Source organism: Myodes glareolus, chromosome 26 (assembly GCF_982192425.1).
Source record: "Myodes glareolus chromosome 26, mMyoGla1.1, whole genome shotgun sequence".
NCBI classification, from domain to species: Eukaryota; Metazoa; Chordata; class Mammalia; order Rodentia; family Cricetidae; genus Myodes; species Myodes glareolus.
In genome coordinates, this window is record NC_142051.1 from 31,852,651 (window position 1) to 31,879,321 (window position 26,671).

Here is a 26,671-nt window from a genome sequence, read left to right on the forward strand (position 1 = left end):
GTAAATTTCCATCTTCAGCAATATTAACCATTGACCCTTTCTATCAGGAGGTGCTATAGTTTATTCTAATAACAAGCAACTTCTGAACCTACTAATACTGTGAGCTTAGAAGCTATTTTAACACATTTCAAGTCTTCCCAATTTAAAAAAAATTGTAGATGAGAATTGTTTTTCAGCAGTAAAATTATACACATATTTTCAAATATCCCTTTTAAGTCACCTTAAACATAACCTGAGTTTTTTCAAACATGAATCATCTCACTTTACTACCAACACCTGATCTTTGCTTTGGGGTACAGATTTCATGTATTTATTCATTTTTTAGCAACTATGGGCTGAACCCTTCAGAAAGGGAAACAGCATTTATAAAGCAATCATTTTATAAGAGAAAAATATTATTTTTTTTAAACTTTTTTTAATTTTTAAATTTTTTTTATTTTTTTATTTAATTTTTACTGGGAACCCCTCCAGAATCAAGTCTCTTGCAAAACCTAAAATGGCTCCCTTAGCTGAGATATAAACCTCCCTGCTCCCACAGCCATCCTTCCTCCGTCCCCCCCTTCCATTCCCCCAAGCCATCCCCAATCCTCTCCATCTCCCCTCTCCCTGACCATCTTCCCTTACTACCACTCCCCCACCCCCAATGCACCCGAGTTTGCCTGGCAATCTTGCCTAGTTCCACTATCCAGGAGGATAACTATATGATTTTCTTCAGGTTCACCTTCTTATTTAGCTTCTCTAGGATCACAAATTCTAGATTCAAAGACCTTTAACTATGGCTAGAAACCACTTATGAGTGAGTACATACCATATTCCTCTTTTTGGGTCTGGGTTACCTCACTCAGTAAAGCGTTTTCTATTTCCATCCATTTGCATGCAAAATTCAAGATGTCATTGTTTTTTACCGCTGAGTAAAACTCTAATGTATATATGTTCCACACCTTCTTTAACCATTCTTCTATTGAGGGGCACCTAGGTTGTTTCCATGTTCTGGCTATTACAAATAGTGCAGCTATGAACATAGTTGAACAAATACTTTTGTAGTATGATAGGGCATCTCTTGGGTATATTCCCAAGAGTGGAATTGCTGGGTCCTGAGGGAGGTTGACTCCCAGTTTCCTGAGAAACCGCCACACTGATTTCCACAGTGGCTGCACAAGTTTGCATTCCCACCATCAATGGATGAGTGTTCCCCTCACTCCACATCCTCTCCAGCATAGGCTATCATTGGTGTTTTTGGCTTTAGCTATTCTGACAGGTGTAAGATGGTATCTCAAAGTGGTTTTGATTTGCATTTCCCTGATCGCTAAGGAGGTTGAGCATGACCTTAAGTGTCTTCTGGCCATTCGAAGTTCATCTGTTGTGAATTCTCTGTTCAGTTCAGTACCCCATTTTTTAATTGGGTTAATTAGAGTTTTAGCGTCTAGCTTCTTGAGTTCTTTGTATATTTTGGAGATCAGACCTTTGTCTGATGAGGGGTTGGTGAAGATCTTCTCCCAGTCAGAAGGCAGCCTTTTTGTCTTACTAACAGTGTCCTTTGATTTACAGAAGCTTCTCAGTTTCAGTAGGTTCCATTTATTCATTGTTTCTCTTATTGTCTGTGCTACTGGGGTCCTACTTAGGAAGTGGCCTCCTGTGCCTATATCTTGTAGACTACTTCCCACTTTCTCTTCTATCAGGTTCAAAGTGGACAGATTAATGTTGATGTCCTTAATCCATTTGGACTTGAGTTTTGTGCATGGTGATAGATATGGATCTACTTTCATTATTCTACAGGCTGACATCCAGTTATGCCATCACCATTTGTTAAATATGCTTTCCTTCTTCCATTGTATACCTTTAGCTTCCTTGTCGAAAATTAGGTGTTCATAGGTTTGTGGGTTAGTATCCGGGTCTTCTATTCGATTCCATAGGTCGACTTCTCTGTTCTTATGCCAATACCAAGCTGTTTTCAATACTGTAGCTCTGTAATAGAGTTTGAAGTCAGGGATGGTAATGCCTTCAGAAGTTCCTTTATTGTATAAGATTGTTTTGGCTATCCTGTTTTTTTTTGTTTTGCCATATAAACTTGATTATTGTTCTCTCAAGGTCTGTGAAGAAGTTTGATGGGATTTTGATGGGGATTGCATTGAATCTATAGAACAATTTCTTTAAGCATTTTGTATTTTTTAAATTCCCATCTATGAAATAGCAAATAAACTTCTGTATGGGAGACTGCTAACAATACTGTTGATAGAGGTTTCTGTCCTGCCCGATTCAGCAGCCATTCAGTTCTAAAGAAACACACAGAAGTCTACATTAATCATAAACTAGTTGACCTATCAGCTCAGGCTTCTAATTAACTCTTTCTTACATTTTAAATTAGTCCATAATTCTTGTCTGTGTTAGCCATGTGGCTTGGTACCTTTCTCAGTGAGGCATTCTGATCTTGCTTCCTCAGCATCTGGTAATGACTCTTTCCAAGAATTCTCCTGTTCTGGTTGCCCCGCCTCTACTTCCTGCCTGGCTGCTGGCCAATCAACATTTAATTAAAATACAAGTGACAGGGTACAGACCATTATCCCACAGCAAATACTCTCAAACATCTCATTACATAATGCTTTAAAAGACTCTATTAGTTCATTTTAAAAGAAGAATGTCTACTGCAGAAATTCTTATGCTATCCATTGATAAAATGTTTAAGGGGTGCAGGGAGGTATAGATGTACCAGAGACATTACTTTTCTATCTGATCATGGGCAGCAGTGGGACATTGCTAAGGGAAACCCATGTTTAAAATGCTTGGTATTTCTAAACGTTTTTAGAAGAACATAAGTAAATAGGAATTTGAATGTTTTCTTTTTTCATCCAAATGAACCTCTTTGTACCCTTTTTGGAGACTTCTGCAATAGAAAACTGAAGGTCATGTAAGGTTTTGGAGGTGGAGAGATTTTATAATTTCAAAAGTGGCGGGAAGGGAGTCACACCATACAACAGGGCTCACATGGGAGGTTTGTTGGAAGATGAGCTAGAAGAATCAGAAAAGACAGAGAAGAGGGCAGAAATGGGGTCAGAGACTGGTCCCTGGAACAAGAATGGTGGAAAGAGAGAGAGGGAGAGAAAGGGGAGAAGGAGAGAGAGAGAGGAGGGAGGGAAAGACAGAGACAGAGACAACAGAGACGGAACTAGGTAAATATGCACAGGAGGTACTCTTGGTAGCTGTAGCTGAGGATGTATCCCTTCAGGACCCCAAGGGTAGGCCAATACAGACGCCTGAATACTAACACGAGGCATATGATTAGTCTGGCATTTTAAAGAGTTAACAGGAGTGGTTGTTTGTTTTCAAGGCCAGTTATAGTATGGCTATTATGAAAGACAGAGAAGAGTTAGAAGAATAAGATAACAGCAATGCAGAGAAATTAAGCCATAAAATCAAGATAGGCACGTCTTTTAATTTGTCAGACTTCATGAATATTGACTCCCAAATTCTGTAAGAGTTAGGGTTAAATTAATGAGAGGGACTGGAAAAAGGTGGGAGGAGACAGGGTGAGAGAGTGAGAGAGGGGAGAGAGATAAATGAGGCACACACGAAGAAGCAGCTTAGAAGTAAACGACCCATAAGAGGACCAGTGCAAGCAGAATGAAGACCCGGGTGTCGTTGTGTTGAGGGAGAGAAGAGCTAGCCCTGGCAATCTTAGACAGTTTTCTCTTGGTTCCTATGATACCAAAGAACTTTTCGAATTTCATCTGGATTTCAAATGAGCCTTGTTGAAACAGTCTTTCCAAAGAAAACAGAAATCTTAGTCACAGAACGCCTGCCACTACATTCTAGCATCCCTCTGCTTGTCATTATGTAACACTGTAGCTGATGATATCAATTAATATTGTGGAAGAGGATCAAGTGACTGTCACCCAAGCAGGAAAGTATTTTACCTCAAAAAGAAAGAGTACATATTTCTTACATCTGTATTCTTCATAACTGAATGGTTGAATATTAACTTCAACTTCCACTGTAATTTTGTCTCTGGATAGGTGATGACTATTACAAATTTATTCCACATAGCAGGCCCTGTACATTGTCATTCCTTTGCCACTCGGTTTCTGTGGTATTTCCTGAAACATGGCCTCTTCTAGGGTGTCCTACTCCTAGGAATTCAATTTTTAAATAATACAATTTTTAAGATGTTGTCTTGACCCAGTTTTGAGGCTGTGGGTAGAGGACAGTCAATTCTTCTTCTGGAACAGCTAATCCAGACCATGCTTTCAAACTCCCCTCTTATTAAGAAAACCTCCAAAGCAACTCCCTTAATTGCCCCGGATCAGGCGGTAGTTAACCTAGTCATTAATAGTTGATTCCAGGTTTCTTTTGACTAAGTTTAAGGGAGAGCGGGAAACATAATTTCTGAGTGTTTCTGTGAGAAAATTTCCAGAAGAGGCTAGTGTTTGAATTGGCCAACTAAGAACATCTGCACTTACCAATGTGGGTGGCATCATCCAATTTGCTTCTCTCTAAAGTTGTTTTCAAAGGCAGAGAAAAGACTATTTCTTTTCTAACCTTGGGATCCAAAGTTGCCTTTGGACACTAGAACTCCAGACACTCGGGCTTTTAGACAATGAGATTCACACCAGTAGGACCCTCCTCCCCTGCTTGAATTCCAGGTCCTAGTCATGAACCCAATAGTCACACCATCAGCTTACCAAGTTCCTAGACTTTTTGACTGGAACTGAGTGATTTGCTGGTGATTCTATGGCTAGCAGATAGTAGCTTGGTTTCTAGAGTTTCGTAATCAATTCTCATTTTAAATCCCTTATATATTTATCTCTGTCTATAGTATCTATTTCTGTTTCTCTGGAAACCACAATGCACAGGACTGCTTCAGGTCTGTAGAGACCACTAGAAGTATTAATATTAATCCAGTCCTAGACTCATTCAACCTGCCTCCTCTTTACATCCTGCAGGAAGCATAGTGAAGATGCTTATTGTTCTTTCCCCTCTTTTTCTTTACCTTTTGGTCAACACTAATCCTCGTTTTCAGTTCCCCTCTCTCTTCTCTTGACTTTTGGCTGAGACTGGCCCTCCTCTAAGAGGCCTTTCTTTTTTTTTAATGAGATACTGGTCTGTCTTTAGGGAAGTGTGGCTATACCTATTCCAACTCTCTCCAGTTAGCATTACTCGATGCATCTGGCCTCACAATTATATGCCTGAAGCATTTAATTTGGACATTCCCTGTGACAATGAGACACCTATGACACAGCAGCTGTCTTGCTGTTGAGTTGCATTTTACTCTACCAGCCCGTGAACTCTAGAAAGCAGAAGGATCTTTACCTCTCTAGCTCCCATTCCTCGAACTGTTCTCTGCATATGATAAGTCCCCTATTAAAGTAATACAGGTCTTTGAAATATAACATTGATGAGGTGAACTGAGAAGGTTTTTGATATGAATGCATAGCCAAAGTTACAAATTCCTCTACTGATGACATTGGGCATTGTTCTAGGTGATGGCATAGGGCAAAATCAATTTCGTATATTCTTTTAAAAGTAATCCTTTGAGAGCCAGTGATATGGGACATCGAACATTATAGTCAGATTGGTCTATAGGAGTGGTATTCATAAATCAAAGAAATGTATCCTTTCTCTTTTATCCTGTAACTACTTTTCACTGTAATGGATGCTGCTGATGATGTAGATATGCCTGGTCGTCTTTCAGTGGCAATGTAATTGCCCTTTCAGCAGCTTTACTTGCTAGATGCTGACAGCACCTCACAGTCAAGGACCCACTCCCCCACCCCTCCAGAATTTGTTTTACCCACAAAAACAATATCACCTAAGATCATGCCTGTCTTTGAGGACAATTTGCCTACAGTGACTGTTCACTGCAGCATCAAGTAACATAACAACCAATCTCTCTTTGTGTAACATCTCTGTGATGTTTGCCTTACTCCAGAACACACAGTGAGATGGAATAAAATATCTACAGCAAGTCTTAGCATAAAAAACATGGCACTACTGCTTGTCTAATGCCTGCCAAGTCATGGTTCTTCAGTCCTCTCTGGTGAACTCTGACCTCTAGGTATCTAACTCAGAGACTCAATATCTGTTCTCCAGGAAGACACATTAAAGACACTCATGGTCTAAAAAGAAATAAAATTAATTCCAAATAGAAAGTTAACAATGAAAAACAGCTTACTGTGAAGTATTAACTGATTTTGCTTTTTTTGGACAACTTAATTATTTATTTATAACAAAGCTAATAAATACACAATAGGTATCTTTGGACATTATGATCCAAATACATATTTTATATCTCATATTTTCCCATTTTGTCAGTATTTGATGAAAATTTATTTATGATAATCAAAAACATCCTCAAGAGAAGAATAACTTTTTTGTTTTTAGTATAGAGAAAAGATCTTGCTGCGTAGCCTGGCCTTGAACATGAGAGTCACCTGCCTCAGCCCTCAGAATGCTGGAATCATAAACCTTTGCTCAAGAAAAAGATTCCAGTTCCTTTTTACAATGAAATAGCGTGGAAAAAGTTCTTATACTTTACATTTAAAATAAAAGCCCCAGGACATTAATCTATAGGAAATTTCAAAACAACTAATGCATTTTGCAAATTTTAAACAAACTGACTGCAAATGTTTACAGAGTTTATCAAGGACATTGAATGGAAAAAAGAAACATAGGAATGTGTTGAACTCTTCTCAAAGGCACATACTGCTTTGCAGTTATTTTCATGGTATTATCTAATGTGGGGCCAGCTTCCTTGTGGCTGTTTTAATCATTCCAAAGACAAATTATTTCCTCCTTTGAAACCACACACAGAGATTCTTTTATCTGCAAAGTTTCTCTTAGTTGCTAAGGTGTTCGATGTTAATGTGACTCGGATTCAAGAGACCTACAGGAAAAGCCCCCCCCTTTCCTAAATAACTTAGAGAATAAGCATTTTGGGGTACACTGGAGACTCCATACTCACCAAAGAGCTGCTTTCCGTTCATTTATTTTTAATCTTAACAAGATGGTCACAGCATTATTGGGAAATGAACAAGAAAAGGTGGTGAAGGAGTGTGGGGGAGTCCTTGTTTTTGTTTTGCGTTCTTTTAACAAGAGGTAATTAAATGGATAAAATACCTTCCAGAGTTTCTGATATAAAATAAGCAGGTAGAGCATGGACACAAACAGAATGACTTCCTTCCTCTTAATTTGAGACATGAAGTGGTATGCTGTTCGTTTAGGATGAAGCAGATATCCTAATATTCTGGCCTTTGGTAAACATAGCACACTGAGGGTTTTAGGCTGCCTTAGTTTAAGACTGGATGGCCTCATGATTAGAATACTTCGCATAAAAACTAAACAGGCAAAGGAACTCACAGAGATAGCAGGGTTAGTCACTGGGCTGATAAGTGTGGCAGATTAATCTTATTTCTTCTTTGTACCTTCACTGTAATTTTGGGCTTATGAAACAGATGACATTTTGAACTTTTTTGTTTTAAAATCTAGGGGAAAAAAAGCAGCCGGGTTTCTGACATTTGACATAGAGGTAGGATAAATTATCAACTATTGTAACCAAATTAGTTCTCAGACTTTCTTCTTGAAATCTTTGTATCCTTGGGATGAAGTGTCTTCACGAATGCCTTCTGTTACTTTGGAGCATGCATTCTGGCTGGACAAGTGCGGAATTCCCCCTTGACTTTTCACTATAATTTTGCAGTCATGAGATATTCCGCAGGAGCATATAGCATGTTGGTCAGGACTAATGCTTCCAAATCCAATGTAGGTTTACAATTCAACACTGTCACCACAACCTAGGACAAGTGTATTAAGTTACCTAAATGTGAGTTTCCACTACCTCCAAATGGGAATAATGATTGCATAGTACTCACAGTGCTGCTATGGAGAGGGGATGGAAATGAAAGGAAACGTCCTCACTCACTATCAAATGTGATGATTTGAGTATGGACATCTCCCATAGGTTCATGTGTTTGAATGCTTGGTCTCCAACCTACCTCACTGTTTGGGAAGAATATGGTACCTTCCAGGAGGTAGAGTCTTACTGGAAGATGTCATTGGGCATGGGCTTTGAGGTTGCTGTTCTTTTCCTACTTCCTGAGTGTGGATTCAGTGTGATTACCCAGCTTCCTGTTCTTGTCATTGTGAGTCCCAACCTGTTGTTGTTATGTTTTGCTTGTTGGGGGCGGCTGCTTATTCATTCCTGGTTGCCCAGAACTAAAATAACAACACATAAATGATATTATTTGCAATATTGTTTGGCCAATAGCTTAAGCATATTTCTGACTAACTCTTATATCTTAAATTAACCCATTTCTATTCATCTGTGTATTATCACATGGCTGTGACTTACCTGTAACATGAGAAGGACGGGCCTGCTAGTTTGTGTTTTCTGTCCCGCCCGGTTCCCCCAGCCTGTTTAGTCCCAATGAAAATCAACCACAGAGGACTCAGTAAGTTATAAAGCTGATTGGCCCATTAGGTCAGGCTTCTTATTGGCTAACTCTCACATCTTGATTAACCCATTTTTCTGATCTATGTTAGCCATGTGGCTCAGTACCTTTTTCAGTGGGGCAGCTCACATCCTGCTGCTTCAGTAATCTGGGCAGGAGTGGGAGGAATCAACTTCCTCCTCCCCAGAATTCTCCTGCTCTCCTTGCATCATTTCCACTTCCTGTCTGGTTTTCCCGCCTACACCTCCTGCCTGGTCAATCAGTGTTTATTTAAAACGTGATTGACAGAATACAGACAATTCTCCCGTACCACTTACCAGCAAGGTTCTGGCACATCTGTCTCTGGCGGAAGCTATATGGCTTCTCACTGACTCCGCTTACTCTCTCTATATATTTCTTCCAGCCTGATTATATTTTTTTTTAAGGAAATGAACTTTTTATTGGAGAGAGTCTCTGAACCCGCAAGAGCAGGCTCTAGGAAATGGGTTAAGGCATGGAGTAGCCACCAATTGCCCTTCCCTGCCACAGAGCTTGAGGGAGGTGTGAGCACAGCCACACCCTTGTGAGCTCACAGAAGCATGAGCGCACACATGCACACACACACACCCACCCACACACAGCTGGTTTCACACATTCCCAAAAGGCCAGGCCTCACCCGCAGAGTGCTGGGTGAATTCAATTCCATCTCCTCACCCCAGTCAGACACAGGCTGGTGGTCCCCAGTGGGCGACAAGGGGCTGGGAGGTTCAACAGGGACTGGGGACAATGACTCCTGGGGCCTGGCAGGTGCAGGGTCCGCCTGCTCACAGGTGGGCTTCCCAGCTGGCTCAGCCTCTCCAGGATGGTGATCAGGAACAGCTGGGGGCTCCTGCTCCTTAGGACACTCTTCCTCCTCCTCAAACTCCTCTTCTTCCTCTTCCTCCTCCTCCTCAGTGATGTCTTCACACACATCCTCCCATTCTTCATCCTCATCATCTTCCCTCTCCTCTTCTCCCTCCTCTTCCCCCTCCTCTTCCTCACCATCCTCTTCAGGAGGCCGGTGGGCTGGGGCTGGGGCTGGGGTCTCTGGAGTCTGTGTGGGTGTCTCCTCCAGGGACAAGGATTGAGAGGACTCAGGGGCTGAGGACACAGCTTCCTCTTTTGTTTCCCAGCGATTATCATGGTCACTATAGGCATGAGGGGCCACCTTGTCCTGGGATCGGCTGTTCTTTCTCCTCCTGGGACTCTTGGCTTCTGCTTTGTGCTGAGAAAGGAACTCTCCAAAAGTGGGGGGCTTAGGGGACCTTGCCCAAGTTTGGTCATCATAGCGGTGGGACAGTTCGTGGGTAGGAGCTGGCTCATCCTTGAACATGCCATCGGTCTTCTCGGCATCCCATTCCCGCCGCCACTGCCCAGTCGGCTTACGGTGTCGCTGCAGGCGCTCTTGGTCGATCTTCTCCCTCTCCTGCTTCCAGCGCAGGTACTCTGACCGCTCTCGGCCGGTCATGGACATTGTCATGTCGCCCCCACAGCCCAGGCCAGCCCTGCGGCCCTGTCTCTCATGTTCCAAGCCAGAGCATACCCTGTCGAAGTCGGAACCTCCCCAGTTGCGGCCTTGCCAGCGGCTGCCCTCCCGGCGATCCCTCTCAGGCTCCTCCAGGGGTCCTCCCCGACGCCAGGGATCATCCAGGAAGTTGCGTACTGGGTTGGGCTCCAGTACTCCTTCCCGCTGGTTGCGCTCGTACTCAGCGATCTTCTCCATCTCCTCATTCATCTTCTCAATGTTCTGCCGGCGTCGCTTCTCCCACTCCTTGGACTTGCGCTCAGAGGTTGAGTTGTCTCCTGCCACTAGGAGATGAGGGGATCCCCGGCCCCGGCCTCTCCGGCCCCGGCTTCCAGTTCCTCCTCGAAGTTGCTCCCCAGCACCATTCTCCCAGCCTCGGGATGCCCGGCTTACTCCTGCACGGCCTCCCTGCTGGGGGTGGGTCTGGCCCCCTCTGTTGGCTTCTGAGGGCCGGGGAGTCCCAGGAGTCCTCCGAGAGGGACCCAGGCTCTTCTCCACTGCCACATTCTCCTTCTCCATGGAACGGCTTTTCCGGGGAGCTGTCACTGCCACTCCCTCTAATTCAGCTTTTTTCCGGTCTTCCTCGATCTCCTGGTAGCGCTGGATGAGAGCCTCATTCTTCCTATGCAGAGCCTCGATCCTCTTGTCCAGCTCAGCGTCTTTCTCCTCCTTTGACTTCAAATCTAGTGTGGTAGCCATTCCATCAGCTGTGATCCCCTCACAGAAAAGGAATGGAGCACTGGGGGTTCCTGTCCCGGAGACCCCGAGGCATCTGCGACTCCTACTCCATCCGCCTCCTAGTCCACAGCTCCCGGGCCTCACCGCCTGATTATATTCTGTTAAGTCATTGGCCGAAAGCAGCTCCTTTATTAACCAATAAAAGCAACACATATACAGAAAGACTTCCCAGGTCATTTGCTTGCTATGAGGACTCTGTCTCTCTGAAACTACAAGACAATATAAATTATTTTTTCCTGTGAGGAATTTTGTTGTCTTTAAGAAAAAAAATTGAAACACAGCAATAAAAAATAAATTAATACATCCACCATGGGCTACTTAATCTACTTTGAATTCAGTGGAGGAGGGTCATTCGGCAAAGGGCTCAACATCCTAGCATTTTACAGATATGTAAAAAAGGAGCAAAGAGAGGTCAAAAGAGAACTCATGTTGGTGACAAAGGAAAAAATGGAATGCATGTCTACAGCAACTTCGGGGTCAGATTCCAGTAAAAACAGGTTAATCCCCACCGCCCGAACTGTACCACTTGATGGTCTCATCAAGGAGTCTGGATGGTGTCCCATGGGGTTCATACTCCAGAGAAAGAGGGCATCTTTTCCCCTGCTCTCAGTTTATACCTCAAAATGACTATTCTTTCCCAGAGATAGAGTGACATTAGGAAGAAACACCACAAAATCCCTTTGTAAGAAAGTAACATCAGACTTTAGAAGAAGTACTATTGAATAAGGTCAAATAATAAATGAACCCACAATGATTCATAAATAATAATATGAACCCCCAATGATTTTTTTCTTTACATATTCTAAAACATGAAAGATATGCAGGAATTATTTATTTTCCCATCTTCATTTTTTAAAGTGAGTATTAATGGTCAAAAGAAAAATGTGTATTATATATGTATATATATATATGAGAGAGAAGAAAATTATATGCATATATAAACTGTGAGAAAAATGAAAAATTAAACTGTGAAACAAGTTAACTCTCAACACAGTGAAAGGATAGATGATAGAGGATCATGAGATACTTGCAAGATTTTGACTGGAATAGTGATTTATAACAATGAACGGGAGACAGCATGGCTCAAAAAATAATGCATCCTTAATTTCCAGTGATTTATCTAGATAGAAAAATTATAATACGATTTGAATTACAGAAGAGTTTTACACTATGTATTCATTTGCCAAATATAAATTCATTCATGAGTGTGCTATTGCTAGGTTCTGTAAACCCACTTGATTCCCAGCATAGAGCTGAGGAGATGAAGTGTATGTTTATTAGTTTGTGACATTCATGGATATGCCTTTCTCTGACTTCTATATTTTCCATAAATCATGTTAATGTTTCTGTATTCCTTATCATCTGTACTTTTGAATAAGGAATATATAAACAATAGAAATAATATTATCAACTGTTCTAGCATTTTGTTTCTATATAAGCAGTAATAGATTTTAAGAGCCAGAATGAACACAAAAAGGTTATTTACAAAATCTTTTGATGAACAATATAGCATCCCGAGAAAAACCTGAACGAAGAGTGTGCCAGGCAATGTGCCAAAATGAATGGAGGAAAACTCACAAGGCCATGCCCTAGCTGAAAAGCTATATTTAGTCAGTGGCTGTTGAGGGAGAGAGAATGGGTTTTCTCCAGTGACAGTTACAGGTTTTAAGGTTATATATATAACCCTCATAGGTTATTTATATATATATATATACACACACATATGTATAGATGTATATATATGTGTGTGTATCCACTCCCATTAGTTATCTAAACATATGCAAATGTGAATGTGAGCAACATTAAATGGATTTGGGTGGTGTGTGTGTGTATGTGTATGATAAATTTGAGAAGGAAGGGTAGAAATGTTGTAAATACAGTACCCACGTGTGAAATTCTCAAGGACTGCAGACCTCATGCCTGGGAGCAGTTCGTCAACACAAACTGGACTCAAAAGGAGAGGGAGAGAGGCGTGGAGTTGGGTGGAAGGAAGTGGGAGAAGAAGCTGACCAGAGTCAGAGAGAAGAATGAATGTGATCAAAATACATTGTACAAAGTTCTCAAAGAATTAACAAAAACATCACTGTTTTGCAAACTGTAAATATTTAATCATGAAATATTAGAATGAAAAACAAATGACAGTATCTAAAAAAGATTCACTAATGAAGAATTAATGATTTACTTAATCTAAATGTTATTAAACTTAATTTAGTAGAGGCCCAGAAGAAAAAAGAAGATCACATGAGAATAATTACCTAGGAATTATATGATAAGCAGTTATGACTTATTTTACTAATATTTCTAAAGTTTTATTGAACAATATCTATGACTCCAAATTATGCTTTTTTCAATTTAGATTCTTCTATATTAATTGTATACATTAATAGAATTCAGTGTTTTATTCTATACATACACATAGTATGTACAGATCAAATACAGTTTCTATTTATTGCCCCTGCTCACCTAAACCTTTCATAAAGACTGCTCTACGTTTTGATCAACTTCCTTTTGTCCTCTTTGAATGGAAGCAGAAATACGGTTCCTAATTTCTGTGCTGATTTATCTCACTAAATGGGCCATTCTCTAGCTTCATCCCCATTGCTTCAAATGGCAGGAATTTATTTTATGGCTGAAACCTCTGTTCTGTGAATAGTTCATTCCCCTTAATTGTGTTTATTCATTCATATGTCGGTAAGTACCAAGATTGATTGTATACTGCAGCTATCACGAAAATGGCTGAAGAAGATGTGAACATTCAGACAGCTCATTAGTATCCTGATTTCCCAGAAACGGAATAGGTAAACTGGCACATCTCATTTATTTCTTGGTTTTGGAACATAGACTCAGTATGAACATGCCTTCTGCCAAGTGTGAGGATTATAGGTGTGTGTCACCATATCTGTCCTAATCTTGAATTTTGTAAGGAGCTGCTAGCAGTGCTTTCCACAATGATTGTATTAATCTAAATTCTCACCAACAATGCATTTTTTTCATATTCTTAATAACCTTTGCTATTCTTAGTTTAATTACAATTACTATAGCTGAAGTGAGATGATGTCAGCTTGCACTTCCGTGATGGTTAATGACGTGGAACCTATACCGCTGTATTTGTTGGTAATTCATATTTCCTCTTTGGAAAACATTCCTATTCAGATTTTGTGCCCATTTTTTGATTGGATTTCTTGTCTTTCGTTGCTAAGTTGTTTGAATTTGCTGTGTCATCTGCTTATTGGTTCTCTGTCAAATGAAGAGCTGGTCAATGTCTCCATTTTGAGATCTTATTCCGTTTATCATGCCGTTTGCTATAAAGAAGTGTTTGCATCAGTTCAGCTCTCTTTCTCTTTTGTTTGTTTCCTGTGCTTTGTGGTCATATGTCAGCTTTTTAAAAACCATATTGATACATTGAAGTGTTTCCCATGTGTTTTCTTCTTTTTGCTTCATACTTGCAGGTCTTTTAGTTTGACACCGTGTTCTGTTGTAGTCTTGTATGTCAGCCTCTCTAATAGGCAGAACTATCCTGAGGACAGAGATTCTGCTTTTTACTGTTTTCATTGTCTTGCTTGGTGCCTGCCACCCAACAATAGAATATTCCTCACAGGAAAAATTGAAGTCTCAATTCTGAACATCTATACCCCAAATTCAAGGGTACCCACATATGTAAAAGAAATGCTAATAAAGCTTAAAACACACATCAAACCCCACACACTAATAGTGGGAGACTTCAACATCCCACTCTCATCACTGTAAAGGACTGCCAGACAGAAACTTAACAGAGAAATAAAGGAACTAATAGAAGCTATGACTCAAATAGGTTAAGAAGACATCTATAGAACATTTCACTCAAACACAAAAGAATATACTTTCTTCTCAGAATCTCATGGAACCTTCTCTAAAATTGCCACATACTTGGTAACAAAGCAAACCACAACAGATACAAAATAAATTGGGAAACCCCCTTTGTCTTATGGGATCAACATGGCTTGCTTAAAGTTAGAATTCAACAACTACACTAATTGCAGAAAACCAACAAACTCATGGGAATTGAATAGTACTCAACTGAATCAAACCTAGGTCAAGGAAGAAATAAATAAAGAACTTAACGGTTTCCTAGAATTCAATGAAAATGAATGCACAACATACCCAAACTTATGGGACACTTTGAAAGCAGTTGTAAGAGGAAAGTTCATAGCACTCAGTGCCGAATAAAGAACCTGGCGAAATCTCACACTGGCAACTTAACAACACACCTGAAACCTCTAGAACAAAATGAAAAGGACTCACCCAGGAGGAGAGGATGCCAGGAAATAATTAAATTGAGGGCTAAAATCAACAACATAGAAACAAATCAATAACAGAAACAAAGGAAACAATATGAAGAGTCAATGAGACAAAGAATTAGTTCTTCAAGAAAGTCAGTATGATAGACAAACCTTTATCCAAACTAAACAAAAGGCAGAGAGAGAACATCCAAATTAACAAAATCAAAAATGAAAAGGGAGACATAACAACAGATACTGAGGAAACCCAGAGAATCATAAGGTCATAGTTCAAAAACCTGTATTCCACAAAATTGGAAACTCTAAAGAAATGGACAATTATCTAGACAGATACCACATACCAAAATTAAATCAAGCCCAGATAAACAATTTAAACAGACCTATAACTCCTAAGGAAATAAAAGCAGTCATCAAAAGTCTCCCAACCAAAATTGCCCAGGGCCAGATATTTTCAGTGCAGGATTCTAACAGAATTTCAAAGAAGAGTTAATACCAATACTCCTCAAATTGTTCCATACAATAGACAGATAAGGGACATTGTCAAACTTGTTTTACAAGGTTACTGTTACCCTGACACCAAATCACACAAAGATACAACTAAGAAAGAGAATTACAGACCAATCTTCCTGATGAGCATTTATCCTAAAATACTGGCTCCAAGAACTGAATCCAAGAACACATCAGAAAAATCATCATGTAGGCTTTATCCTGGAGACACAGGGATAGTTGAACATATGAAAATTTGTCAATGTAATGACCATATAAATAAACTGAAAGAGAAAAAAAAACATGATCATCTAATTAGATGCTTAAAAAGCATTTGACAAAATCAAACAACTCTTCATGACAAAGGTCTTAAAGAGATCAGGGAGACAAGGAATATTCATAAGTATAATAAAGGCAATATACAGCAAGCTGACAGCCAACATCAAACCAAATGGAGAGAAACTAAAAGCAATTCCACTAAAATCAGGAAGAAGACAAGGTTGTCCACTTTCTCCATATTTATTCAATATAGTACTCGAAGTTATAGCTAGAACAATAAGAGCACAAAAGTAGATGAGGAGGATACAGACTGGAAAGGAAGAAGTCAAACTTTCACTATTTCCCTATGATATGATAGTATACGTAAGTGACACTAAAAATTTCCCCAGGGAACTCCTACAACTGCCAAACACCTTCAATAATGTGACAGGATACAAGAGTTACTCAAAAAAATCAGTAGCCCTCCTATACATCGATTATAAATAGTCTGAGAAAGAAGTCAGAGAAACATTAGTCTTCACAATAGCCATAAACAACATAAAATATCTTAGGGTAACTCTAACCAAACAAGTAAAAGATCTGTATGCCAAAAACTTTAAGACTTTGGAGAAAGAAATCGAAGAAGATATCAGAAAATGGAAAGATATCCCATATTCTTGGATAGGTAGGATCAACATAATAAAAATGGCCATCTTACCAAAAGCAATCTACAGATCCAATGCAATCTCCATCAAAATCCTGTCACAATTCTTCACAGACCTTGAGAAAATAATACTCAACTTCATATGGAAAAATAAAAAGCCCAGGATAGCCAAATCAATAAAGAATTCTCTGGCGGCATCACCATCCCTGACATCAAACTCTATTACAGAGCCATAAAGCTTGGTTTTGGCATAAAAACATACAGGTGAACCAATGGCACCAAATCGAAGACCCTGATATTAATCCACATACCTATGAACACCTGATTTTTGACAAAGATGCTAAAGTTGTATAATGGAAAAAAGAAAGCTTCTTCAGCAAGTGATGCTAACATAACTGGATGTTGACATGCAGCAGAATGCAAATAGATCTGTATCTATTCACACACACAAAACTCAGTTCAAGTGAATCAAAGCCCTCAACATAAATCCAGCCACACTGAATCTGACAGAAAAGAAAGTGGGAAGAAGCCTTGAACACATTGGCACAAGAAACCACTACCTGAATATAACATCAGTAGCACAGACACGGAGTGCAACATTTAATAAATAGGACCCCCTGAAACTAAAAAACTTCTGTAAGGTAAAGGACACAGTCACCAAAACAACAGCCTACAGAATGGGAAAAGATCTTCACCAATGTCACATCGGAGAGAGGGCTGATCTCCAAAATATATAAAGAACTCAAGAAACTAGACATCAAACATACCAAATAATCTAATTAAAAAACAGAATACAAATCTAAGCAGTGAATTTTCAACAGAAGCATTTCAAATGACTGAAAGGCTCTTAAGGAATTGCTCAACATCTTTAGCCATCAGGGAAATGCAAATCAAAACAACCCTGAGACATTATCTTATACCTCTCAGAATGACTAAGATTAAAAACGCGAATGAAAGTTTATGCTGGAGAATGTGGAACACTTCTCCTCTGTGGGTGGGAGTGCAAACTTGCACAACCACTATGGAAATCAGTATGGAAATCAGTATGGAAATCCAGTATGGAAATCAGAAAACTGGGAACCAATCTATGTCAAGACTTAGCAATACCACTCTTGGGTTTATACCAAAGGATGCACACTCATGCCACAAGGATATTTGTTCAACTATGTTCACAGCAGCATTATTTTTAGTAGCCAGAACCTGGAAACAACCTATCTGCCCCTCCTCCAAAGAATCAATAAAGAAAATATAGTATATTTACACAATGGAGTACTACTTAGTGGTTAATAAAACAGTGACATCTTGAAATTTGCAGTCAAATGGATGAAACTAGAAAAAAAATCACCCTGAGTGAGATAACCCAGACCAAGAAAGACAAACACAATATGTACTCACTCATAAGTGAATATAAGATATAAAGCAAAGGATAACCAGCCTACAGTTCGACAACCCCAGAGAAGCCAGGAAACAAGGAGGACCCTAAGAAAGAAATAGATGGATAACCCTGAGAAGCAGAAATTGATAAGATCTCCTGAGTAAATTGGGAGTGTGGAGGGGGGGGGGTGAGGGGAGGAGCAGAGAGGGGGAGGAGAACTTGAGGAATCTGGGCAGTCTGGTTGGGGGAAGGGCAGAGAGGGAGAAAATAGATACCTTGATAGAGGGAGTCATTATGGGATTAGCAAGAAACCTGTCACTAGAGACATTCCCAAGAATTCACAAGGATGACCCCAGCTAAGAATCTAAGCAATAGTGGAGAGGGTGCCTTAACTGTCCTTTCCCTGTAAACAGATGACAACCTTAATCACCGAACCTTTATCCAGTAACCGAAGGCAGCAGAAGCAGAGATCCACAGCTCAGCAATGGGCCGAGCTCATGGAGTCCAGTCGAAAAGAGGGACGAGCGACAATAGGAGCAAAGGGTCAAGACCATGACGGGGGAAACCCAAAGAAACAGCTGACCTGAGCTAGTGGGAGCTCACTGACTCTGGACTGACAGCTGGGGAACCGTATAAGACCGAGCTAGGCCCTCCGAATGTGGGTGACAGTTGTGTGGCTTGGGCATTTGTGGGGCGACTGATAATGGGACGGGGATTTATCCCTAGTGCATGAACTGGGTCTTTGGAGCCCATTCCCTATGGAGGGATACCTTGCTTAGCCTAGATACAGGGGGAGGGGGTTGTGGGGGAGGGCCTTGGTCCTGGCTCCAGTGCTCTGACTGACTTTGCTGACTCCCCGCAGGAGGCCTCACCCTCTCTGAAGAGAGGATGGGAATGTGATGAGAGGAAGTGGAGGAGAGTAGGCTGAGGGAACTGGAGTTGGCATGTAAATTAAGACTGTTTAGAAAACTTTTTAAAAGAATGCAAAAAAAAAAAAAGAGAGAGAGAGAGAGAGAGAGAGAAGAGAACAAAGCTGGAAGCTGTATTATATATACAGAGGACTTGGTGCGGACCTGTTGGGACCAATTGAATCCTGGCCTTCAGCTGCTCTACCCTGCTAGAACCTTCTAATTGAAGTACCTAAAAGCTGTGCCTTGCCTAGAGGATCCGAGGATGGGATTTTCACCTGTTGGCCATTGACTGCTGGGTATTAAAGCCTCCATGGTGCTATTAAAGGGGGGGGGCTTTGTACCAGTGATTGGAGGTCCGTGTGTTGGTCTGTCTCTGCCCTTTGCCCGAAGCTCGTCAACTGGATTCTAGCGCATAGAGCGCAGACGGGGGCGCGGTACAGACCCATTAGACCTTGTCTGTGCTTGCTGCTTTAGTCTCTGTGAGCTCATGGACTCCCTGCTTAGTTGATTCAGAAGGCCTTGTTTTCCCAGTGTCTTCTATCAGTTTGGTTCCCACACTCTTTCTGCCTCCTCTTTCCTGTGGCTCCCTGAGCTCCGGGGGAGGGATTTGATGGAGATCTCCCATTTAGACTCTCTCTCCACAGTATCTGGTCATGTGTCTCTATCTGTTGCCGCGTACTACTGAAGGAAGCCTCCCTTGTGGTGACCAAGTAAAGCACTGATTTCACTTTATTGAGAGTTCCATCGGACATCAATGTTCCTGAATAAAAGCGCATACATTTGAAGAGAAGTGCTTCAGACAGTATTTTCTTTCGACACTTTAAAAAAAAAAAAAAAGCTTACCCATGCTTATCAGAAACCTGGTGTGGTACCTCAGAAAAGCTCATTTGTAGTTTTGTTCGTAAGTTTTCAAGAGAGTTCTCTACTCTGGCTCTCACGCAGACTCAGGTCAATCGGAAGAGAGGAAGGTTCCAAAAGAAACCTGCGACAACTGTAAATCATAATTGCAAAGTTCCACAGATCTCCCAGCCAAGAGAAGGCTTCGGAGCCAGTCTCCAAACCACACACATGCTGATATGCAGAGCTCATGCTTCCCTTCCTTCAACACATTTGCTTTTCACAAACACATAGGAAACTTTCTCTTTTGCATCTTATATTTGATCAGTACAACGTTATTGACGACTACCGGTCAGCAAGTGGGAGGCTCCCGCTCTCTTCTGAAGATACTCTTCATGCATTTAGATGCTCTGACCCATTCCCGCTGATGAAACCGGTGTTTTTGCAAGCTGTCCTGGAAAACCAGGGCTGCTCTCAGAGCCAAGCGTTCCCAACTCCTTTGCAAACGGAGAAAGCTTTGGTTGCAAACTGTGATTATTTCATGATGTGTGCGCTAACGTTTCAGGGTCATGTGATGATGATTTCATAATGTTATATCATTATTTCCAGTTCCAGTGTGTTTATTGTGTGACTCGGAGTTCCAGGACAAGCCATAACTTTAATGACTTTTGCAATAACAACGTAGTGTGCAAAACAATCTATATTGGAAAAGATTACATATTTGGATGTTAGCTTTGTGGTTTTCCCTTCTTGAAATCTCTGATTTTCTCTTGTTTTGTTTCTTTGGGTTTTCTCCCCATTATATTTACTCTCAGAGGTCACAGTCACAGGTTAAAGAAAGCTTGTCTCTGGATGGGGCCATGGTCACTTCACTTAATGGAGAAACTTGCTAAGGCAATATTTTTATGATTGAGGAATTTAATTGTTTTTCTCCATGAAAAGTGCTTTGCCTTCCTTCTCACACCTCTCCATGGCTTGGTAAGTTGGGCAGGGTTCAAGCCTTTTAGGTAGTGTGAACAGGGATGGTTACTACTAGGCAACTGATTTCTTTTTTTTTAAAATTGATTTTTGCTGAGCTGTACATTTTTCCCTGCTCTCCTTCCTGCCTCTCCCCTCCGCTTCAACCCTCTACCAAGGTCCCCATGCTCCCAATTTACTCAGGAGATCTTGTCTTTTTCTACTACCTGTGTAGATTAGGTCTATGTATGTCTCTTTTAGGGTTCTCATTGATTTCTAGAAGCCTGCTAACATTTGAAGTTAAGCAAACAACTTTACCTTTATGGATATTATGTTACTAGACTTCAGAGATCCTGAAGGCAAATTAGTAAATCACCTCAAAAATGAATGAGATAGAATGCTGTATTTGTGTGTGTGCATCCTTGCAGTTTACATAGCTGATAGAACAATTCAAAGGGAGAAGATGTCATCAGGACAACGTGCTTCTTCGTGGAGGAGAAAGAATGGCAGAATTCAGCTTGCGGTATTGGCTCCTTGCATCACAAGCCAGTGGGAAGAAAATAAGCAGTTGAAATCATAGACCAGGTCTACTTCAGTTAGCTAGATGGTACCTACCAAAGTCTCCGAAAGCTACCATGTAGAATCACAAACTGTAGTAGGGTTAGCACTCAAAAACACACCCTGTTGTAGACATTTCCTTTGCAAATCATAAAAGGTATTTGATTTTGCTTTCTCTTCGATGCCGCTATTAAACCTGAAGAGAGAAGGTGCCACGTTTGGGGGGAAATCTAAACTCGGCAATTGTAAGGCAGTGTTGGTGATTTATTTTACAGGATGGTTAGTGTTTACATTGGTGCAATAGTTTGTAGCATGCAGGGCTGTGCATCTGAACAGTGGCAAAACTTCTCGAGCTGAGAAGCGTTCTGCAATTCATCCTGATGGTAGAGTTTTTCCACACTGCTTGATCCTTGAGCTTAAAGTATTCATGCTTTCTGATAAAGCACAGGGAAGTCAAGGAAGGGATATGGATCAAATAATTACCTGCCACTTATCAGATATGCTAGACACATTTGCTTAGAAACTGCAAAGCAAATTGGCAACGTTACGTGAGGAGAAAAGACATTCTCGGCACTTAGTCAGTTATTGATCTCTGCACTGTGGCTTGCTTGGTGGGCAATTTCCGAAAGCAAAACACACTTCTGGCTGCATAACCACCAGTGTCTGCAGTTCCTTGTAAAGAGTGACAGCATCCCTCTCTCTGCCTTCCTTCAAAACTGCAAGTCAGTGTGGCCATGAGGATCCAGGCTCTGACATTAGAGGCTCAAAACCAGCTCTACCCTTGACTAGCTTTGAGTCACTGGGTAAATCATTTAAACTCTTTAGGTTGCAGATTTCTTATTGGTAAAGCAGGCATAGTAATTGTGGCCTCCTCATACATGTGTTGGGAGAATTAAATGAGTTAATCCATGTAACACACACAGCACAATTCACTAAGCCATTCCACAGTAGCTGCTGTTATTATCATCACCATATTGCACAGATGAATGCAAATCAGAAAGTAGGTCACAGAGATTAATATTATGTTCACTCCATATCTGTCTAATGTGGAGTCAGCTATAAAACACAATTACTTTGTAAGTAGTAAGCGTGATGCCAGCATTTATCAGGAGAAAAATCTAGTGTAAAATGCTCTCATTGCCCTGAGTACAATTGGGTGTTGTGTGGGAATTTCTGAATGAGGTTTTTTCTCTCCCCAAACTCTTGTGACTTTTAACTTTTGCTGCTGGTTATAACATGTGTATTTCATGGCAGAAAGTATCCTGAAAATGACACAAAACAAGACAAATCTGTGTCTGCCTCCCGTGCAGGTAGATCTTTGCTCTTGAGGATATAGGCTTTAGGGAGCAACCGTAATTGGTTTGCATTGACTCAATTTGATGATGCCCCTTGTGAGTAAGAAACTGGACTTTGATCTATATCGCTACGAGGCCCTCATCTTGTACATCTACAAGCATTTGCTTTAGAGGTTTCCAAAATAATAACAATTTAAAACAGGGAGCTGTTCAAACACCGAATTATCTGTGAGATGGGGCCAAGTTACACCAGATGCATTGGCTCAGTTCCTACATCTGGGTTCTGAGGCGGGTAACAACAACAACAAAAAATCTTCATGAACAGTATTTTAAGAATTTGGCAGCGCACAGGACAGGGGAATTAGAAGGAATTCTTTGCTGCAAACAGAACTGGTGGAAACAGTTCTGTTTGCTCACCATAGTTCAGACAGCAGTCCAATAGGCCTGGCCTTAGATACAAACAAGCATGCCTGGAGTTTTGTCCAAAGCCACCGTGTCCCCATAATCAAGGCCAGCGTACTTGCTGGCAGAGGTCCAAGAGCTGGGAATGGCAGTGTGTTCTGCAAAAACATGAAACATGAAATGACTTCTCAGATTAGTAGTCTTTAGCTTAACGGTAACAGTTCTCAGCAGTGAGTTGAAAAGAACATGTCTTTTGGGAAGTCCGATTGCTTCTTCTTCTTCCTCCTCCCCCTCCTTCTCTTCATTGTCTGCCCTTCCTGAAATACTTCAGCATCATTGATTGTTTTCTCTTGTTACTTCTCTAAGAGCTCATATATTCCCAGAGTGCTGCACTCATTTTATACAAATAGGGAAACACTGATGGGCCTAAAAGACTTGTGTAAAAAATACTCACTTGATGCGGGAGAATTGTCTGTATTCTGTCAATCATATTTTAATAAAACGCTGATTGGCCAGGCAGGCAGTATAGGCGGGAAAACCAGACAGGAAGTAGAGGTGGTGCAATGAGAACAGGAGAATTCTGGGAAGCAGGGAGGTTCCTCTACCATTCCTGTACAGACCACCGAAGAGGGAACATGTAAGCTGTCACACTAAGAAAGGTACTGAGCCCGTGTGGCTAACATAGATCAGAATAATGGGTTAAGATAAGTCATAAGAACTAATAAGAAGCCTGACCTAATGGGCCAATCAGTTTATAATCTTATGGAGTCCTGTGTGTGATTTTCTTTGGGGCCTGCCTGCTGTGGGGTACTGGGCGGGACAGATACCCCAACAAGCCAGCCCTTCATGTTACAGATGGTGCCCAACGTGGGGCACCAATTATCGGCGAATCAATCCCACACCAGTTATGTTTTAAGGGGTTATTTATTTTGGGGGGGTAAAACTTACATACACCATAAACCGTCAGGAAGGGAGCCTAGTCGCTGGAGCAGGAGCCGGGAGCAGGAGTCGGGACCAAGCGCCGGAATCAAGAGGGCCTGATCTGGGATCTGTGGCTCTTTTTAAAAGAGAAATATACCACGCCCCAGTGGGCTGGTATTTCAGCGGCTATTGGCTGACGGAGCGGAAGGCGCTCCCCGTTGCACTGTGGGCTCGTGCTTCAGCGACTATTGGCTGAGGCAGCGGAAGATACTCCCACAACACTCACTTCAGAAACAGATTAAGAATTGTAGGACTCAAAGTTAATGAATGAAATTTAAGTACCGAAGAAAAGGAAGACTGTAACTGGTATGAGGGGCCTTCAGTATAGCCAGGGACGGAAAGGATAAAGAACGATTATTTGTTAACAATTGCCATAAAATTTCATTTTAGTGAGGTGATGGATCCCTGTTTCTAGAAAAGTTCAGCAGACCCAGTCATATAATAAGGAAGTTTATAATCTAGAAAACATCAAATGACAGAAAACTGACAAATTGAAATGACGTATTAGGTCATTGTTTGATATATCAAGATAGTTAGAAGGCGTGGGACAATATCAGTTGGATTCTAGGGTGCCAGGCATCCGTCCAGGGAGACAGCCATTTGAATTCTAAATAGCTGGAGCAAATATTTGAGAGAATAGAAGAGGGCAAAAGCCTTTTTGGTTTCAAAGTAAATATGTGAAGAAAGTTCTGGGAGAAGACGTGGGTTGCTTACTAGATGACAGGGTTCCCCAAGCCTGATGTTTCAGAGCCTGGTGACAGGCACATGAAGACATACAGAGCACAGGATGCTCACAGACTATTAACTCTAGTCAACTCTTTGGTTCAATGGAGAAAGAAACATAGATTGCATTGAATAGTTTACAGCAAGCCTTAGACAACATAATCATATCATGCAACTGGTAAAAGCAGAGAATCACGAGTCTAGAATTACTGCTGGTTCCAGGTGACACAACCTAAGTCAAAGAGAGCAAGGGTGATGAGAGGGATGCTCAAGTATTAGCGTGTCGTTCCCAGATTAGCAGACAGCAGCACAAAGCAGCAAATCCTAAATTCTGGACTCCTGTGACTTTAAAAGCTGTCTGGACTGGGGAACTTAATCAAGAAAAGAAGAGAAACGAGGGAAGAAAAGAAGAGATGTGTGTTGAGACAAAGAGTCAGGTAGAAACCAGGTACTGTTTATGATTTAATCTTGGGGTCTACTTCTCCTCTACCATTTCATTGTTTGGTAGAAGCAGTGGGATGGACACCCCATGAACTGAAGTCTTTGAAACTGTGAGACAAAATGTTTTCCCCTCCTCTCAGATATTTTGAAACAGTGGCCGAAGATGACTAATATAAAACATCTTTTCTCTTAGGTATTCTCTAAACTCGTTGCCAATCCTGCTGGTATTTCCACCCAAATAAGTAATCGCCAGCCCATTGTCTTCTGTGTGTTTCCATGGCTACGGCGATCAGCTACTTACATACAGTGTGTAGCTCCTGAACTGCAGGAGGTGCTTAATGAGACTATATAAGTCCATGTGTACAACCGTGTTATAGTGCTGAGGAGTGGCTAAGCAGAATGGATGGGAAAGGTGAAGGGAGTTTGGGGAAGGGATACTATCTCTCATAAATAATCGCTGTAGAGACTGACCTCCATTTTGGATAGTAGGAAAGAAACATCCTACTATGAAACTGATCTTTCTAGAAACTTATAGGGAAGCCAGAAAGTTTGAGGTTAATAGCTCAAGATATTTTTCTCTTGCCCTACTTAGCTGTCTGGCAAATTGTAAATGAAGAGATGATTCGAATGTTTACCTTGTCTTTTTGCACATTGAAGATTTCTTTCTTTCTGTTAAGGTAAAACTTATTTTACTTTTTCCTTGGGGGCTTTGAAAGAACATTACTTTCACTCACTTGCTAGAGAAAATACATTTTTCTCCTAAAAGTAAGTCTAGTTTTTAGCCTCAAAATATCTTTTCAGAAAATTTCCCTGGAAGCACAGTACGCTAATATTGAAAAGAAGCAAATACCTTTATGTATTTTGACACTTTCATAGGAAATAATAAAACTCCCCCATTTCTCAGAAGCATATGACTCAGTGTCCGATAGCCATAATTTTATTTTGATGGCAATTGTTCATCTAGATTATCCCCACTTCCTCCACAAGACTGCAATCAGCCTGCAAGCTGGGCCACGAAGGATTTGTTTTGGCTTTCTCATCTTTCCTTTACTTATTTATCTTTCCATCTTTCCTGAGTTATTATAGGGACACTTATCTCTGCTGTGGTTTCCAGGTTGAACCTCTCGAGAGCGCTTTACAGAAGTGTCAAAACAGACTGGACAGCAAGGTTTGACTTAAAGAGCTCAGTTTAATTTTGCCTCCAACAACGGACCTTATCAAAATGAACTAAAACATAAATAGAAGAAAAGGAAGAAAAAACAAAGCCAAAACAAAAGACAAGGAAATAATTAAAAACAATAAGGTTTTGGGCATCTCTGGCTTCTATCAGACTAAAACACCCCTTCCACGGGAGTTGCTCTGGCGTGTCACTGGGAGAGCAGGGTGCTCAATCATCCCCATGGGAACAGTTCTTTGGTTCTTAGCTGGAGAAGTCAAATGAACCAAGGCAGGTGAGTATTTCGAAAAGAAATTACTTCTTTCCAGCCTCCCTGAAAACTTAGTATGCTATCCCCTTTCTCTCTTTCATAAGCAAGTAGTAAAAATAATAGCAATCATGATAATGAAATCTATTTGTTTTTGTTTTCTACCAGCCAGTCATTTAAGTGTTTGCTATACATAACAACACTCTGCCACTAAGGGATTAGATGTCTGTTATACTCTTACTAGCAACACACACACACACACACACACACACACACACACACACAAATGTGAAAGTAGGAAATTGACTAGCTGAGAAGAAGAAGAAGAAGGTATCTGTAGAAGTGAGAGAAGATAAAAGA

At 40.9% G+C, this 26,671-nt stretch overlaps 1 pseudogene; it reads right to left on the reverse strand.

Annotated features, from left to right (window-relative positions):
* Nucleotides 1–8,820: 8,820 nt before the first annotated feature.
* On the reverse strand, nucleotides 8,821–10,773 carry LOC125389751 (coiled-coil domain-containing protein 9 pseudogene; annotated as a pseudogene).
* Nucleotides 10,774–26,671: the final 15,898 nt, after the last annotated feature.